The following is a 13,605-nucleotide window of genomic DNA, read 5'->3' as shown; positions in this document are numbered from 1 at the left end:
CCTTTGTCTTCCCAGTGTTAGATTATACTCTTTGTTGTTTTTTGCTTTGCCCTGTATATAGTGTATATAGTATAAATAAACCTTTTGATTCTTTTTCTACTTCCGCCTCACGCCTCTGCATTTGAGTCATCCCCCTGGTGGCCTAGTGGGGGTTTGCTGGGTTATCACACCAACGAACCAGGTTCGAATCCCAGCAAAACCCTAACAGAAAGACTCCGCCATGACCGACTCAGCAGAGGCTGCTTCAACTGTCTACCCGGCCAACCTTCAGGGAATTACGGCAGCTTTGACATGCTTCGGAGCGACGATGGACGCTCATGGACGTACGCTCACCAGCCAACGTGAGGCCCTTGCTTGCCACGAGGAACTGCTTCAGCAAATCGGGAAAACCCTGGCACAGCTGACATCTCTGCCTGCATCTCCTGATCCAGCTCCAGCTCCCGCTCCTGCTCCAGTGCCTCCTGCCATGCTGCCTTCTTCACCTCGCGAACCCAGCCTTCCTGCACCACAGAGGTACGACGGCAAGCACAGTGAGTGCCGAGAGTTCCTTACCCAGTGTCAACTCACCTTTGAGCTCCAGCCTACCACCTACACTACGGATCGCCGCAAGATTGCCTTTGTGATAACCTTATTAGCTGGTAAGGCGCGAGCCTGGGCTACTGCTATCTGGCAAAGACAGGGACCTGAGTGCCTTGATTTCCAGCTGTTCTCTGAAGAGATGCTTCGGGTCTTCGATCAGGCGGACATCAGTACCGACGCAGCCCGAAAGCTCATGTCCATCCGGCAAGGAGGAAGCATCGCAGATTATGCCATCTCGTTCCGAATGCTCGCAGCAGTAAGTGGATGGAACGAGACCGCCCTGGTGTCAGCCTTCCACCATGGTCTGTCTGACCCCATCAAGGACGGTCTGGCCTCTATTGGATGTCCAAGTGACCTCGAAACCCTCATCTCACATGCTATTCGTCTGGACAACAGGATGAGAGAACGCCACCAAGCCTTGAGGCCCCCCAGCCTCCCTACCTCTACCTGGAGACCATCTACCTCCTTCAGTGACTGTCCAGAACCCATGCAAGTGGGTCGTACTCGCCTCTCCGCATCTGAGAGGGAGCGCAGAAGGAGGGACAAGTGCTGCATCTACTGTGGCAAGCCTGGTCACTTCCGAGCATCATGTCCCGAACTCTTGGGAAAAGTACCGCCCCGTCCAGCCGAGGGAGGGTTGTGACGGGGCCTACCCTCTCTCCCGGACTCCCTGGCCAAGGAATCTACATCCCGGTCTCCATCTCCTGGGGTGAGTCTGTCCACTCTTGTCAAGCTTTGTTAGACTCAGGGGCAGCTGGGAACTTTATGGATATTCACTTCGCCCAAAGCATCAATATTCCGACTGCACCTCTTGAAGTCCCACTGTCTGTGTCTGCCCTCGATGGCCAAGCGTTAGGTGATGGAAGAGTCACCCAAGTTATTTCTCCAGTCTTCCTCCAGTCTCAAGGTCACAAGGAAGAAATATCCCTGCACCTGATTCCTTCACCTGAGTTCCCAGTTATTCTAGGCCTTCCTTGGCTTACTCGCCACAACCCTCGCATAGACTGGGTAACAAGCCAGGTTGTGGAATGGGGCCCTGCATGCCATGCCTCTTGTCTGCTCTCTAGCTCTCCTGTGTCTCCTGCCGAGCCCCCTGATCTCACCGAGTTATCTCAAGTTCCCACAGAGTACTGGGATCTCAAGGAGGTATTCAGCAAGAGCAGGGCCGCCGTTCTTCCTCCACACCGGGCCTACAACTGTGCCATCGACTTGCTCCCTGGGACTACCCCTCCTCGTGGCAGACTGTTTTCCCTCTCTCAGCCAGAACACAAGGCCGTGGAGGAATACCTCAAAGATGCCCTGGTCTCTGGGTTCATTCGACCCTCCACCTCACCTGCTGGAGCTGGCTTCTTCTTTGTCGGCAAGAAGGATGGGGGGCTCCGACCATGTATTGACTACAGGGGCCTGAACAAGATCACTGTGCACAACCGATATCCCCTTCCGCTGATGTCCACAGCTTTCGACCTGCTCCAAGGTGCCACCGTCTTCACCAAGTTGGACCTACGGAACGCATACCACCTCATCCGTATCCGACAGGGAGACGAGTGGAAGACTGCCTTTAACACCCCGTCTGGGCACTACGAATACCAGGTGATGCCCTTCGGACTCACCAACGCACCAGCTGTTTTTCAGGCCCTAATCAACGACGTCTTAAGGGACATGATTAACCTGTACATTTTTGTCTACCTCGACGACATCCTTATCTTTTCCAAGACCGTGCAGGAGCACTGCCACCATGTCCGCCAGGTTCTCCAGAGGCTGCTACAGAACAATCTGTTCGCCAAGGCCCAGAAATGCGAATTTCATATTCCCGAGGTCTCCTTTCTGGGTTTTATTGTACGGACAGGCCAACTCCAAATGGACCCTGTCAAGACCCTGGCCGTCCGGGATTGGCCTACTCCCAAGTCCATTAAGGAGGTTCAGCAGTTCTTAGGATTCGCTAACTTCTACCGCAAGTTCATCAGGAACTTCAGTTCTGTGGCAGCACCCATGTCAGACCTCACCAAAAGGACAGGTGGATCTTATGTCTGGTCTCCTCAGGCAGAAAAGGCATTCAAAGACCTCAAGGACCGCTTCTGCACGGCACCCATTCTGGTCCTCCCGGACACCTCCCAACCATTCATCGTGGAGGTGGACGCCTCGGACAGTGGTGTCGGCGCGGTGCTCTCTCAACGTTCAGAAGGAAAGCTGCACCCCTGCGCTTACTTCTCCCACCGCCTGAGTCCTGCGGAGTCCCGGTACGATGTGGGGGATCGAGAACTGCTAGCGGTCAAACTGGCCCTTGAGGAGTGGAGGCACTGGCTGGAGGGAGCGCAACATCATTCCTGGTTTGGACTGACCACAAGAACCTGGAGTACCTCCAGCAAGCCAAGAGACTGAACCCTCGACAGGCTAGGTGGGCCCTGTTTTTCAGTCGGTTTGACTTCACCCTCTCGTACCGCCCCGGCTCCAAGAACACCAAACCTGACGCACTGTCCAGGCTGTTCTCTGCCACTAACAGGGAGAATGAAGTTGGGCCTATTATTCCGGTGTCCCGGATTGTGGCCCCTGTCCGCTGGGGTATTGAGGAGGCTGTTCGACGAGCCCAACGCCAGGACCCTGGTCCTGGGACGGGGCCACCGGGCCTCTTGTACGTCCCACATCAAGCCCAGGCCAAGGTTCTCCAGTGGGGTCACTCTTCCCCTCTCACCGCCCACCCGGGAGCTCGGAGGACCCTGGACTTCCTGAAAAGACGCTTCTGGTGGCCTAACATGGAGAAGGAAGTAAGGTCATTTGTCCTGTCCTGTGAGGTTTGCACCAGAACCAAGAACCCACGACAGCGTCCCCAGGGTCTTCTGCATCCTCTGACCATTCCCTGGCGTCCCTGGTCCCACGTGGCAGTCGACTTCATCACGGGTCTCCCTGAGTCACAAGGTAACACGGTCATTTTGGTCATAGTTGACAGATTCTCCAAGGCCTGCCGCTTCATACCTCTGTGCAAACTCCCCTCTGCTCTTGAAACAGCTAAACTTATGTTCAATCATGTCTTCCAAGTCTTTGGTCTTCCACAGGACATCGTCTCAGACCGAGGGCCCCAGTTCTCCTCCCGAGTGTGGCACGGGTTCTGCAAGGTCATTGGAGCCACTGCCAGCCTCTCCTCTGGGTTTCACCCACAGTCCAACGGTCAGACGGAGAGGCTCAACCAGGACCTGGAAACCACCCTGCGAGGCCTGGCTATGGATAACCCGACATAATTGGAGCACCTGGCTGCCATGGGCAGAGTACGCCCACAACACCCTGCAGTCATCGGCCACCAAGCTGTCACCATTCCAGTGCCAATTCGGGTTCCAGCCACCTCTGTTTCCGGACCAGGAGGAGGACGCGGGGGTGCCCTCGGTCAACCAATATGTGAGACGGTGTCGCAAGACCTGGAGCAAGGTCAGGAAGACCCTCATACAGACCTCCAGAACCAACCAGACTCAGGCCAACCGCCATAGAAGACCTGCACACGCTTTCCGCCCTGGGCAGCGTGTTTGGCTGTCCACTAAGGACCTTCCACTGTGGGTGGAGAACCGCAAGCTTGCTCCTCGCTACATTGGCCCCTTCAAGGTGGTGTGCAGGGTGAACCCTGTCTCCTACCGGCTCCAGTTGCCCCGGACTCTGAGGATCAACCCCACTTTCCATGTTTCCCTGTTGCGGCCCGTACTGACGTCTACGTATGCCCCTGCCCCTAGGAACCCCCCACCCCCCCGCATCTTCCAGGGGCAGACTGTGTTCACTGTGCATCACCTGCTTGACTCCCGCCGGGTCCGCGGCGGGTTGCAATACCTGGTGGACTGGGAGGGCTATGGTCCTGAGGAGCACTGCTGGGTTCCTGCTCAGGATGTCCTTGATAAAGAACTATGTCGGGACTTCCATTCGGCCCATCCTGATCGCCCTGGGAACGTCAGGAGACGCTCCTAGAGGGGGGGGTCCTGTTAGGACTAGGACTGTTTTGGCCTCTAGAGGCCGCTGTTATTTCCTTTTCATGTCATGTTTATTTTGGCCTCTAGAGGCCGCCACTGTTCCTGTGTTTTGTGTTTTTGTTAATTGCCTGTTTGTCCTGATTATCTTCACCTGTGTCCTTAATTAGTTTGTGTATTTATACCCCTGAGTTCAGTCCTCTTGTCACGGAGTCTTTGTGCTGTTATGTTTATCTCCAGTTCCCTCTGTACTGTGTTCTTTGTTTTGTACTTTGCTTTTCTTTTGGATTTAGTAGTGACTGTTTTTGGATCTTCTGAGCTTTTGCATTTTTGCCTTTTCCTTTTTGGACCTTAAACTTTTGATATTTTATTTTTCCCTTTGTCTTCCCAGTGTTAGATTATACTCTTTGTTGTTTTTTGCTTTGCCCTGTATATAGTGTATATAGTATAAATAAACCTTTTGATTCTTTTTCTACTTCCGCCTCACGCCTCTGCATTTGAGTCATCCCCCTGGTGGCCTAGTGGGGGTTTGCTGGGTTATCACACCAACGAACCAGGTTCGAATCCCAGCAAAACCCTCACAATCCCCTTGTTTCTCAGAGGTTGAAGACAACGCTCAAGACGTGTCTCTCTTTGATGTCATCGCAGACCTCATTCACTGCTCTGCTTCCGAAAGAGCAAACATTAGGAACATGAGTAAGGGTGAATGCCAAAATAACATAGATAACTCAATAAAACATATGAGAGATACAAAATGAACAACTATTAGTGTCCAAGAGGCACTAGGTAGGCTATTCCTGTTACACTTCCAAGATACTGATTTAGAAATCAGATACCTCCGTGGAGAGGTTGAAAGGCTGACCACCAGCAACGCCAAGCTGGCAGCTGATAACAATGATTTATATAGGGAGCGTGAGCTTTTGAAAAACTCCCTTGATGATTGCGCCAAAAGGCTAGAGAAAGCCGAAAAGGCTGCCAAGAGGGCTGCCAAGGAGCAGACCCCCCCAAGAAGGGCAGGAGGGGCGTGAAATACCCCCAGCAATGCGCCAAAGCTCAGAGCGGGAAGAGGTGTCTGAGCCGGACACCGTGGATTACCTGGTCGAGGACCAGACATCCCGCCAAACTCCATCAACTCGCTACATGACTCCGTTGTTTAGCCAGGGTGGAGCCATACTGCGCTCATCCCGAGCCCAGACCCATAGCACACCCAGGTCAGTGCGCTACAGTATCCCTGATCCATCTTCGGATGAATCAGACTACGAATCTCGTGCGAAACGGGAGCGATACCAGAGTAGCTCAGATAGTGAGTACTCAGGAGAGCGAAGGAGGCCGCACAAGGACATGCACCAAACCCTTCGCATATGGCAAATTGACCTACTTGCCGGAGATGTTGAGCGATTCGATCCTGATAATAAAAGAACAAATGTAAATGATTATTTGCGAGAACTTGACCGATGCCTGATGGACCTGCCGAAAGCCACAACGTGAGAGAAACTTAAACTGATCTGGAAGACCTCCAGTAGAAGCGTTCGTGCCTTTTTAGAGACGCTACCCCCAGACATTCACAATAGCTATTCGAAACTTCGCAATTACATGAGGGAAGAATATGCGCCATACACGGATGAAACCTCCGCGATATTGTGTGCAATACAAATTAAACAGAAACGGTCTGAGGCACCTCGTGAATATTATAAATGGCTATGTACTGCCTATTTCCAGGGTAGCAGCGCACCAGGCTTGGAAGAAGATAGAGGCTTCAAATCCCTCTTCTTACATAACCTCCACCCAAGCGTGCGGACTCAGGTCACACTGACGTGTTGACAAGGTTTCTACTCGATGAGGGAAATTAGGCAACTAGCCCAAATGACCTGGGAGACCATTGTCAAAACCACAGACAGAAACGATGATGAACCCAGGGTCCTTAGTCTCCAGGGTGAGGACAGACCCCTGCTAGCCTTAGAAGGAGGTGAAGCTCCAAAAGGGGGACCCACCTGGAGAAATCCCGGTCCGAACCGCCCCGTGCCGAGCCATCACCAGGGTGAGTGGAAGAATCAGCAAGGTAAGGCCAGGAGAGACCGAGGGCAAGGTCACAGTGACCATGGCAACCGCTCACCATATGAAAAGGGTCATAAGGAACAAGGCGGTTGGCAGCAAGATTGTTATCCCTGCTCTGGCCAGAAATGGCAGGAGCGCTCTGACCGTAGCTTTACCTGTAGGGATAGGGGTGACTGACACAGTGACTCAGACCAACCTGGTGAGTTCCACTCAGAGCTGGACTTTTTGAAAGCCCAGTTGGCTGAGATTAAAGGACTGTTACAGAAGAGGTCAGACCCCTCAACAGATAAAACAAAAGAGCCCAAGAAAGATGACAAAGGCTACCCACTGGCATGACTAGGCCAGGAACCACGAGTATATCTCATGAAAGGGGGAGGAGATCCCTGTGAACCAGCAGGCAACGGTCAGGATGTAGGGCCCCCCCTGGTGGTGAAGGCAAACACACAAAATGCACCGCTCATGTGCGCTAAAGTCTTCGCCACCATCTCTCAGACACGGCTCTCACAAGGTGACCCAATCCCAACCAAGCCCTGCAACATAAACTTGGTCAGCTTCACACAGAACAAAGCCCCAGTAACACAAATGGCATGGTTGGAACCCACATTCCAAGGCATGTCAATCATACATCCCACTTACATCTGCTCTGTGGGTATGGAAAAACTACTGATTGGCCGAGACCTACTCGACAGGTTGATGCCACTCATTGATTGTTGTCGCAGTCAATTGTGGGCCCAAATCACGACCCCACAGTCGTTGGATCCCACAAAACATGCACAAGCCCGTTGCGATGAGGTTAGTGCAGACACCGACCAACCAAGCACCACGGGAGACCAAATTTCTGATGAACTTCAGTTCATGTCTTTGTACACCGAGTCTGGTGTAGAAAAACCTGACATCGCGATTCCCCTTAGTGGCCCCAATTCTTTGGAAAACCATGTCTCTTTCCTTTGTTCCTTGAGTAACTCAACTTCAGCTATGTACTGCCCTATCCTATCAGGTGGAGTGTGAGTCAATGGGACTACGGTCCTTAATGCAGCTATGACGCTTTGGCCTGAGAAGTCGGCCATCAGCCAGACTTTGTTCGACACGCTGTGTCAAAGCCATTCCTGCCCCGTATTCGTGCAGAAAAGCCTCCCTCTATCCATCAACTCAGACAAAGGCACCCATTTCCCTGATGGTGTAATGGCTACGTTGTGGAACATGTTAGGCGTTGAGGCGAAATTCCATATCGTGTACCACCCTCAATCCTCTGGTCAGGTTGAATGAGCCAATCAAACCATTGTGAGCATGCTGTGGAAGTATGTCACCCACCATGGTAAAGATTGGGATGTGAAACTTCCCTTGGTGCTAATGGCCATTAGGTCCACCCCTCATCGCACCACTGGAGTCACACCCTTTGAGATGATGACTGGGCGGGAGATGGTTCCCCCACTGCATCTCCTGTACAGACCAGAGGACATGAGCGTCGCAACTGCATACACCGCACATCAATATGTCGCTGACCTACAACGCCCCCTACAGTCAACTTTTGCATGGGCCCAAAAGAATCTCGAAATGAGTGTAAAAAAGGCCTATTGTGACTGAATCTCAAAGAAGTTCCTACCATACTGGTTGAGACCTTTCGATCGTGGGAAAACTGTTCCCTGTCGCGTATCGCATGAGGACATCCCAGCCTAATCAAAAGCCCTCATATCGATGGGTCCATAGTAATCAAATCAAGCCTTTTGAACAGTCCTCACTCCAAAAGGGGGTGGACGACAGTTAGGCCCATCCTGTCCACCTAGCTTGTACGCCTCACTCACCCATAAGCGTACACTAACATTCCCAGTCACATTTACCACAATAACACGGTGCATGCCGTAGACAAGTTGGCCGAAATAATCAAGAACGAGATCAAATATGTCCGAGTAGTAAGGGATTTGAGGCAAAACCTGCTTAGAGAAATTAGCAGCTCAATCAGTACCCTGAGTAGTGGTAAAATCCCACCGTATCTGATACCCCTTAGCATGGTAGATAAAATACTAAAATCCGCTACTACTATTAATGTGTATTCATCGCAAATACACCTGGCCTATAGTCTTGGCAGTGCTATTCCCATTTTTGTGAATCCACAAGACTTAGAGATAGGATTCATGCTGAACCTACCCATTATTGAGAAAAACAACATATATAGACTCAAGTCTGTCCTCAACGTAGGTTTCTGGAAAAACAATGTCCGTATACGCATACAGACACCACCCATGGTAGCATTCCATGATGACAACCCCTCTGTCTACTTTATTCCCAACCTAGAGATGTGCACCTCCACTAAAGACATCCACTGGGTCTGCCCAAGCAACCCATTCATTAGAGACACTACAGATTGCCTGTGTGGTTTGAGGGCAAAAGCCCCCGAACAAAAGTGTGTAGGTCAAATGTCCGCAAAGGACGAGGATATGGAAACTAAAGTAGAGAGAGCTGGTAGTTGGTGGGTTGGTAACACTCCAAAAACTGAAGTCTTGATGTCATACGATCAGCATGACACAGCCACCAGAATGAAAATCCCAAACCAAACGGTGTTCCTTAGTGTACCACAGGGAGCCACCATTTACGTAGGTGATATCATCCTACACCATCTTAGTACTGACAGGTATGATTCTGAGATTGAAATGATAGACGCATTTCAAGGTTATGATCTTGAGATCAATAACACCCTCCAACAGCAACTACTGGTTGAAGGGACCAAAACGGTGAAATTTAGTTTAGGCCAGACTGGAATTTCAACTATGGTCTCCCAATACCAGGTCAGAGAGTCATCTGATCTAGGATCTACTATAAGTCTGATTGCTTTGGGACTTCTCCTCAGTGGCTGGGTCTTAACCGCTGGCATCGCATACATGCTACACAAATCCATAAAAACACTACACGCCAAGCTGGATAAGATGGTCTGCGTCCCTGACAGCTTTAGCTGCAGTAGCGCATGCTTTCTGGCCAGACCACCTGCTGCTATTACCTTTCCAGAAGATTAGGCTTACTAACCCAAGCACTAATACTTCTTTTCTTTCCCTCATTCCTTCTCTTTTCTTGTTTTTTTATGCACAGGAAATGAAGTAACTATGTAGTGTTTAATGGTTTTTTTTTATAGATGTGATTTTGGCCTAGTTAGATAGAGAGTGATTATATGCCCAAATGCTGATAGCCTGATATTGGCCCAAATCCCTATGCCTCCAACTGTCTTACTAGGACTCATGAGTTTACACAGGTTTCACAGGACACCATGGACTGTACAGAGGATGCTACCTCAAGGACTATGGACATGTGGACTGTACTGGACTGTGCTCTCAGTGCTACGACTCCGTCATATCCCTGAGACCAAAAGGGGGAATGTAGGTACAGCCACCCATCTAGAACTACAAATCCCATCAACTAACTTCCGCGATGACCTACGTCACGCCTGGGCGGGATTACCTACATCACATCCTCCCTGACTCCATAAGTGAATCGAACAACTTCCGTTCTGTCTCTCTCATCGTGGACTCCGTGCCGTCCAGACATAAAGAGACACCCGTGCATCAGAACATCTAAAATCAAGACGTCTGCCTTTCAAGAAAAAGAAGAATCAGCACGCTTTCGTTTACCACTGGCCACGGTAGAAGAATACTTAAGTTGCGCTGTCTCTCTAAATTGAGTTACAACCGGTTTGTTGTTTATTATAAGTAACGTTACGACTGCCACCCAAGCAGTTAATTAAAGTTAGAAGCGACCGGATTCCTTCTGACTTAATCGCTGTGTACATTGTTTGAACAGAGACTTTTCCTCACGAACGATGAAGTTCGGACCAAGGATACATCTGCGCTTTCACGGAAGCGAACCACGAGTTTCTGTGAACCCCGCGAAGCTTCAGGACATCTCCGCATATCCTGCATAGAAGCAAAATACTGGAAGTAAGACTGGCATTTGGGCAAATTAGTCTTAGGAATTAGCTTTATGAAGTAGTGTGAATTTAAACTCAGGAACTGTTTAATTGTGCACACTGTAGACACTCAGAGTGTTGATCATTGTGGTTCTATATTATTCTCTCAGTTGTTTTAATAGATAGGTGTGTATGCTTTTCTCTATCCTTTCTAACACCTTTAAATTTCATTATTACACATATTTTGACCTCATCAAGATTTCAGTGGATTTAGTAATGTTATAAGCTGGTGGATTAGCTATTACCAGGGCTAATTCTTTTGTCTCAAGAAACCACGAGGTGGTCCTCCCTTCCCCACCACCGTAGATAACATTCCAAACTTTACAGCGCATCTTCATGCATAAACACATTCTGTCCGTGCACATATTCAAACTCTCTCTCCTCCTCTCTGCCTCGCACTCCCCCCCCCCCTTTTTCACAGTGTGCAGCTGCGCACGGGACACACCCTAAGAGCTCAGTCACTCGCTTAGCAGTAAGGAGAAAACATCTCCTTCCCTCTCTCTCTCTCCCTGAAACACACACACACACAAAACCTCTCACTCTCTCCCTCAAACACACACACACAGAGACACACAAACACACACAGTATTACCTCACCATTTATGCTCATATATATATATATATCAATGTTGAACTTATTGAATGTATTTTAAACTGCTATTACCCATTTTTATCATTGTTATAATACATCCAATTATTCTGTTAAATTGTGTTTGTCCGTTGTTGCTACTATATACTTGAAGTCACACAGTCTCAAAGAACTCCAAAGTGTATATGAGTGCTATTGGCTGTCTATGTAATACGGTAAGTAATACATTAGTGCTGCATCAGTAGTGATCATAATAATTTGGAATATACCATAATCTCGCTGTTTGCTAATTTATTATTAAACACCAAAATTAATGGTATTATTAATGAGACTGATTTAATGAGACTGATCATGTAAGACCAATAGCACCCACAACCTGTAGGGGCCTGTGGGCATGATCCTGGAGAGAGACAGAGAAGTGAAGGTCTGCACGGGAGTAGCCTTTGTGAAAACCATGGTGCTATCCTTGATAGAAAGTCGCTAAATAAGAGAGAGAGAGAGAGAGAGAGAGAGAGAGAGTGTGAGTGAGTTGCAGAAATATATGCAGAGGCCGGTGGAGTTTATGGAGGAGTGCAGGTGGAAGAATGCGTCGACGCATGTCTCCAGAGCCTGAGCTTCGAGCGGTTGGCAACAGCTGGGCTGTGAATGGACAGGAGATGGGAGAAGGAAGTGACAGCTCAGCAAGTGAGAGAGGAGAATTGAAGTATGGCAAGAGCTATGAAGAGTGGGATTTGGTGCAAAGGAAAAAGAAAGAAAAGGATAAGTCTGGTTCCGATGACTATAGATTTAATTTATTAGGAAGGAGTGGAAAGGAAGAATATAAGGTGTTTATAAAACTAATACAAGAAGGTACATCTTTTAAAAACTGGAATCTAATTCAGATTACAAAATGCCTGAATAAGGAAATTGGAGAGGTAAATAGTGCAAAAATATTGAGAAGTGGACAACTATTATTTTTTTTGCAAAAACAAAGAACAACATGAGAAAACAATGGGAATAAATAAAACCAATGGAAATAATGTACAATGTGCAATGGCGAGTGGTGAAAAATGAGTCAGGGGAGTCATTACAGGAATCCCGGTAAATGTAAAAATAGAAGCATTAAAAGAAAACATTAGAAACGCTAAAATAAGTGAGGCCAAATGGCTAAAGACTAATCGAAACGGTGAAATTTGTGACAGTCTTTCCATCACGATAACATTTGATGAAGAAAAATTGCCATAAAAGGTCTCTATAGGGTATATGTGTTATGAAGTCAAACTATATATTACACCTCCACTTCAATGCTACAAGTGTAAGAGATTTGGGCATGTAGTGGCTGTGTGCAGAAGTAAACTGAGATGCAGCAAGTGTGGTGGCGAACATGAATTTAATGAGTGTGACAAACATACCAAGCCAAAATGCTGTAACTGTGGAGGGAAGCACAGTGCAGCTTATCGGGGCTGTGAATTCAGTAAAAGACCAACAGAGGTACAAAGAGTAAAAGTCACACAAAGAATTAGCTACTCAGAAGCTGTGAAGAAGGTCCCCAGAGTTGCACCAGTGTTCAATCAGAACGAGGTCGGCATTGAAGCAGAAAAATGTGAAGGATGTGATTGGTTGGGAAAAGAAGCCTTAATAGTTAAGAAAAGTGACCTTGTGCTTTTTATGGCAGATATTATAAGTTGTTCAGCCCAGACACAGAGCTGTCATGAAAGGATCAAAATAATTGTGAAATCAGCTGAGAAATATTTAGGGGTAAAGGGTCTGTTATGGGAAACAGTAAGAGACTGCTTAATCAAAGATTCACAATCATCCCAGACAGGATCCAGCTCATATTAAAGATGTTAATACTGCAATTGAATGCTGGAAGCTTGATTGCTAATGGTCAAGAATTCAAGAAATATACTGATAAACTTAGAGAGAAACCCAACATAATTTGTATACAATAAACATGGTTGAAATCTGAATTAGATTATATAATAAAAGGATATACTGCAGTTAGGAGGGATAGAGAGAATGGTAAAGGAGGAGGAGTTGCTACATTTATACAAAATGGAACAAGTTATAAAATTATACTTGAAAATAATCATGAATCAATCGTAATCAAGATATGAACAAATAAAGGTTCTGTAAATGTAATTAATTATCATAACCCATGTGAAAAAAATTAAATGAGTGTGTATGTTAGAAAGTATTGTGGGACCACTACAAAATGATATAATATGGTGTGGGGACTTCAATTCACATAATTCACTATGAGGAAGTAACTACACATACCAATGGCTCTGTTATAGAAGAGTTTATAGATAATCACAATTTAGTGTGCATTAATAATGGGGAAGGTACACGATATAATAGTTCAAACAATACAGGATCAGTGCTTGACCTAACATTTGTATCAAATAGAATAGCAAGTAACAGCACATGGAGTGTGGTAAAACAAACAATGGAAGTGATCATTATCCAGTGCTAATTAAAGTTGGAACAGAAATGTGCTATGAAAGCAT

Source organism: Neoarius graeffei, chromosome 27 (genome assembly GCF_027579695.1).
Source record: "Neoarius graeffei isolate fNeoGra1 chromosome 27, fNeoGra1.pri, whole genome shotgun sequence".
NCBI classification, from domain to species: domain Eukaryota; kingdom Metazoa; phylum Chordata; class Actinopteri; order Siluriformes; family Ariidae; genus Neoarius; species Neoarius graeffei.
The sequence above is the reverse complement of the archived record's forward strand: the minus strand, read 5'-3'. Positions refer to the sequence as shown.